Genomic DNA, 6300 nt, shown 5'->3' with positions numbered 1-6300 from the left:
AACTCTAACTCTATCATTTGAGTACCATGAGTGCAAGACAGGATAATATGAAATAACTAATTTCTTAGTTCTCCCTATGACTCTTCAGGTAAATATACAAAAATGAAGATTCTCGGGTTGTCCAGAAAATCCAACTCCATTGGAGAAATTACTTACCTGATAATTTCGTTTTCCTTAGTGTAGACAGATGGACTCAGGATCAATGGGTATAGTGTATTCCTGCTAGCAGTTGGAGACGGATCAGATTTCAATCTGACGTCAGCCCTAGTACATATACCCCTGCAGGAAGTGCAGCTCTTCAGTATTCTCCTCGAAAAGCATTGTGGATATATGTGTGACTGATTGATTAACTTAATAATTTGGTTAACTTGAATAACTTCATAACTTGGTTAAATGTTAACTTGATGAACTGGTTGATTGACTATAGCTGGAGACCGCCAGTGTACTCAACCGGAGAGCATTGACACCCGGCAAGGTGGATGCCCTAGGTAAATGAAAACATGGCTTACCCTTGAATCATTTGAAAGACCATGCGTGACGGCAGCCAAGGGTAGGATGCCTACCCTTGGCTGTCTACACTAAGGAAAACGAAATTATCAGATAAGTAATTTCTCCATTTCCTAGCGTGTCGCAGATGGACTCAGGACCAATGGGATGTATAAAAGCTACTTCCGAAACGGGGAGGCTGCCTGTGACCCACTTAGTATTGCCCTTGCAAATGCCGTGTCCTCCCGAGCCTGAACGTCCACACAGTAGAATCTGGAGAAGGTATGGATGGAGGACCATGTAGCTGCCCTGCAGATCTCGGCAGGTGACAGCATTCTAGTTTCTGCCCAGGATACTGCCTGGGCTCTGGTGGAATGGGCCTTGACCTGTAGAGGTAGTGGCTTGCCAGCTTCTACGTAGGCCGCCTTGATGACCTCCTTGATCCAGCGGGCGATGGTTGCCGGCGAGGCCGCTTCCCCTTGTCTCTTTCCGCTGTGAAGGACGAAAAAGGTGGTCCATTTTTCGTACGGGTTCGGATACTTCCAGGTATCTGGACAGGAGTCTGCCGATGTTGAGGTGGCGCAGACTACGGGCTTCTTCCGCATTCTTCAAGCCATCCGTCATTGGTAGCGAGATGGTCTGGCTAAGGTGGAAGTGTGAGACCACTTTGGGGAGGAAGGAGGGAATCGTGCGTAGTTGGATGGACTCCGGGGTGAGCCTGAGGAATGGCTCACGGCAGGACAGTGCATGTAGTTCCGATATGCGGCGGGCTGAACACACTGCCAGAAAAAACACAGTCTTTAAGGTTAACAGGCGGAGGGACAGGCCTCGGAGGGGTCTGAAGGCGGTTCCCGCTAGGAAGTCCAAAACGAGATTGAGATTCCACAGAGGTACCGGCTACTTTAGTGGTGGGCGAATGTGCTTGACTCCTTTCAGGAAGCGTGACACGTCCGGGTGAGAAGCTATGCTGTCGCCCTCGCTCTTGGAGCCATAGCATGACAATGCGGCCACCTGTACCTTGATGGAGTTGAGGGACAGACCCTTCTGTAGTCCGTTCTGTAAGAATTCCAGGATCACGGGAACTTTAAATGAGCGTGGCTTGATCTTGTGGTCTTCGCACCAGGCTTCAAATACTCTCCAGATCCTTATGTACTTTAGAGTTGTGGAGAACTTGCGTGCTCGGAGGAGAATGTCGATTACTGCTCCCGAATATCCGCTCTTTCTCAGGCGAGCCCTCTCAATGGCCAGACTGTAAGAGAGAATTGAGCTGGGTCCTCGTGGAGGATCGGACCTTATTTATTATTTATTCATTTTTAACTTTTATATACCGACATTCCTGTATAAAATACAAATCACACCGGTTTACAATAAAACATAACTTCGCCTGTGAGCGTTACATAGAACAATCAACAAATTATACTAAAAAGCATACATTACCTTTGTCAGAAATGTAAAACAATTATAAAGAAGAAATCAACAAGGGATAAAAGATAACAAGGGGAAATATTTAAAACTAGGGGATGCACAACACCTGTTGTAGCAGGTCCCTGTGTGGGGGCAGGGGTAGGGGGTTCCCTGCCAGCAGTCTTCTCATGTCTGTGTACCAGGGTCTTCTTGGCCAATCTGGAGCCACCAGAAGAACTAGTCCCTTGTGTAGTTGTATCTTGTGAATGATTGCGCCCAGTAGGGGCCACGGCGGGAAGGCGTATAGTAGAGTCCCCAGGGGCCAGGGCTGTACCAGGGCATCGATCCCTTGGGACTGCAGTTCCCGCCTGCAGCTGAAGTATCTGGATACTTGGGCGTTGGATCTGTTTGCCAGAAGGTCCATGTCTGGTGTCATCTTGAAGGCTGTGGACAATAGCATCCATTCTCCTGGGTCTAGACTTTCCCTGCTGAGGAAGTCTGCCGTGATGTTATCTTTCCTGGCGATGTGGATGGCGGAAATCTCCTGGAGGTTTGCTTCCGCCCACGCCATCAGGGGGTCTATTTCTAAGGACACCTGTTGGCTCCTGGTTCCCCCCTGCCGGTTGATGTAGGCCACTGTCGTAGCGTTGTCCGACATTACTCTGACCGCTTTGTTTCGAAGTCTGTGAGCAAACCTCAGGCAGGCTAGTCTGACTGCTCGTGCTTCTAGGCGTTTGATGTTCCATCCCGCCTCTTCTGCGTTCCACTGCCCTTGGGTGGTTAACTCCTCGCAGACTGGCACCTGTGGTGAGTAGGGTCCAGGTTGGGGAGGATAGTCTTGATCCCTGGCTCATGTGGCTGGCCTGCAGCCACCACCGTAGCTGGGCCCAAACTCTGCCCGGGAGTGATAGACGTACGGTGTAGTTCTGGGACCGTGGGCTCCACCGAGATAGAAGTAAGCGCTGCAGGGGCATCATGTGGGCTCTCGCCCATGGCACTACTTCCAGTGTGGATGCCATCAGCCCGAGGACTTGCAGGTAATCCCATGCTGTGGGACGAGGATCGTTCAGCAAGGTTTGCAGCCGGTTCCACAATTTTGATCTCCTTGTGGGGGTCAGGCTGACCTTGTCCTCTTTGGTATCGAATCGGACTCCTAGGTATTCCAGCGACTGTGAGGGCTGTAGGGAGCTTTTGTGTGTGTTGACCACCCATCCTAGGCTCTCCAGTAGAGTTATGACTCTGCTGGTTGCTTGGTGGCTTTCCTCCGGTGACTTTGCCCTGATCAGCCAATCGTCTTGGTAAGGGTGAACGAGGATTCCTTCCTTCCTCAGTGTTGCCACCACCACCACTATTACTTTGGTGAACGTTTGGGGTGCTGTGGCTAGTCTGAAGGGTAGTGCCCGGAACTGGTAGTGACGGTTCAGGACTTTGAAGCATAGGTAGCGCTGGTGTTCCTGATGACTTGGGATGTGCAGGTAGGCCTCTGAAAGATCCAGGGATGTGAGGAACTCTCCTGGTTGTATCGCCCTTACAACGGATCGTAAGGTTTCCATGTGAAAGCAGGGAATCCTGAGGTGGTGGTTGACCGACTTGAGGTCCAGGATGGGTCTGAATGTTCCCTCTTTCTTGGGGACGATAAAATAAATGGAAACAACATTCCCCTACGGCTTAATTTATTTTTTGATCATGATCGGTTAATGTGTCCTTATTGTAAGGAATAGTATTTTGTTCAAAGGTTACATCGTTATGGTTTTACTTTTGTTTTATTCTTTGTACATTGTTTTTGTTTTATTGTTTTATTGTATCACCCACCTGAGTTCTTTGTAAACCGGCATGATGTGCTGCACGAATGTCGGTAAATAAAAGTTAATAAATAAATAAAATAAATAAATAAATAAATAAAATAATGTCCATTATTTATTTCCTGTGGAGGCACTGGGGTTATGGCCTCAAGGGCCAGTAGTTTGGACAGTGTAGCTTCCACTGCCGCCCTCTTGAAGGGGTCGTGACAGGGGGACTCCACGAACTTGTCTGGAGGGGTTCGTAGGAAATCCAGGTAGTACCCCTCCCGAATGATGGCTAGGACCCACTTGTCCGATGTTATCTCGACCCATCTGCGGTAGAATAGGGCTAGTCTGCCCCCTATGGCTTCTTCCCTTGGATGGGTCGGCTGAATCTCATTGTGGGGTGCGGCTGGGGCCTGCACCCGAGCTGGTTCCCCTCTTGTTATGCTTGGTCCGAAAGGACTGGTTCCTGCCCGTAGGGTGGGGGGTTTGATAGTTGCTCCTGTAAGGATTGAAGCGCTATGAACCTCTGCCCCTGGAGGACCTGGGGAAGGGTCGCTGGTTTCTCTTCGTCTTATCCTCCCGGCAGGCGTGGCAATGGGGATTCGCCCCATTTGTCGGCCAGTTTCTCTAGTTTGCTGCCGAACAGGAGGGATCCTTTGAAGGGCATCCTTGTGAGGCGCGTTTTGGAAGATGCGTCGGCTGACCAGCTTCGGAGCCAGAGTTGCCTTCTGGCCGCCACCGCAGATGACACTCCTCTGGCCGCTGTGCGCACTAGGTCGGAAGCAGCGTCCGCGAGGAATGATACTGCTGGTTCCATGTATTCTCCCAGGGTGTTGTTCCTGGTTTGTGATAAACAGGCACGTGTCACCACGGTGCAGCAGGCCGCAATTTGTAGAGACATAGCGGCTACGTCAAATGACTGTTTGAGGATGGACTTCAGTTACCGGTCATGTGTATCCTTGAGCGCAGCTCCTCCCTCCACTGGGATAGTGGTGCGTTTAGAGACCGCGCAGACCATAGCATCCACTCTTGGGCATGCGAGAAGATCTTTGGTTGCCGGGTCCAAGGGGTACAGGGCTGCCAAGGCTTGTCCCCCTTTGAATGTGGACTCTGGAGCACTCCATTCCAGGTCAATCAGCTGTTGTGCTGCTTGTAACAGAGGGAAATGGCGAGAAGTCTGTTGGAGACCCTCCAGCAGGGGGTTCTGTTTAGGTTCCCCCGAAGTCCCTGGGCCCGGGATAGCGAGCTCTGTCAGGCATTGGTTGACCAGGTCCGGGAGCTCGTCCTTTGTGAAGAAGCGTCTCATGGTTTGGTGAGGCTTTGTCCCTGGGGGGAGCTCCCCCTCTTCTAGGGGTTCGGCTTCCTCCTCAGAGATGTCTGTCCCCATAGGTGGGGCTTCTGGGTAGTGGTAGCCTGTGCCTAGGTCTTGAAGGGCCTGGGGCATGAGGGTCCTCCGGTGGAGCATGTGGCTGGACAGTCAGAGGTTCAGTTTGCATTTGAACAAAGGTGTGAATCCCCTTGAAGAACTCCACCCATGAGATCGAAGCTGGGTCAAAGCTGAGGGGCGCTGGATCCTTGGGGTTCCCCTTCTATGGGGAGGTCCCCCTGGCTAGGTCCAGGGTACCCCCTGAGGAGCTAGAACTCTGCCCTGGGTGGGACTGGCCCTGAACTGGATCTCCCAGGGCCTCCTCGCACTAGGTGCACAGGGCGTCGGCCTCCTTGCTTTGTGCGGCTCTGATGTGGCATGCTGGGCAGAGGCCTTCAGCTTTTATCTCTGTTTCTGGAGGTGCCATGGCTGTCGGCACGTAAACTCTTATGCGCACCGGTGTGCTTAAGGTAAGCGTGTACTTGTGCGCGTAGCTGTGCGCCCAGATGTAGATATGAGCCCGGCTCTGCGCATGTAACTTATGCGTGCAAGACCTGATGCGCGTGTAAATCAATGCGCACACGTGCTTTGTGCGCCTAGGTTGGAGTTGTGTGCTCGGGCCTAACGGCGAACGGTGCGGCGAATAGGGCCAATATGGCGACCCCCTCGGAGAGTCTCCACATGGGTAGACCCTTGGAAATAACCAGGGCCTGGCCCTGCTAGGGCGGATCAACCCGGTGGCACCGGTCCCGGCCGGTGACCTGTGCTCCTCCTCGATCCTCAGAGACTGGATTCAAGCAGAAGATTTATACCTTACCTTGTCTTCGGCGCTTCCCGGTTGCGTCCCGGGCGGTCTCCGGCTGCGGGGGGAGAGGGCAAATACCTTCACCGCCGCGCTCGAGGATGCACCCGCTGCCTCTCAGCTGCGCCAGAGGTCGGGGGTCTAGGTCCTCGCTGCGATTCGGCCGCCGGACCGAGGCTTACCTCCGTGGGACCACAGAAATCACTTCGGGAATCTCAACTGGGAGAGGGACCCTGGGGTATCACCGCAGGTAGGTTTGTTCTTTAAAATTTGGATTTTCTTCTTTGAATTTGTTCGAACGCTGTGAGAGTGTGCAAATAGTCCCTAACTGCTATGGAGACGGAAAATACTGAAGAACTGCACTTCCTGCAGGGGTATATGTACTAGGGGCTGATGTCAGATTGAAATCTGATCCGTCTCCAACTGCTAGCAGGAGTACACTATACTCATTGGTC

Source organism: Rhinatrema bivittatum, chromosome 12, assembly GCF_901001135.1.
Source record: "Rhinatrema bivittatum chromosome 12, aRhiBiv1.1, whole genome shotgun sequence".
NCBI lineage: Eukaryota > Metazoa > Chordata > Amphibia > Gymnophiona > Rhinatrematidae > Rhinatrema > Rhinatrema bivittatum.
Note: the sequence above shows the minus strand (reverse complement) of the source record.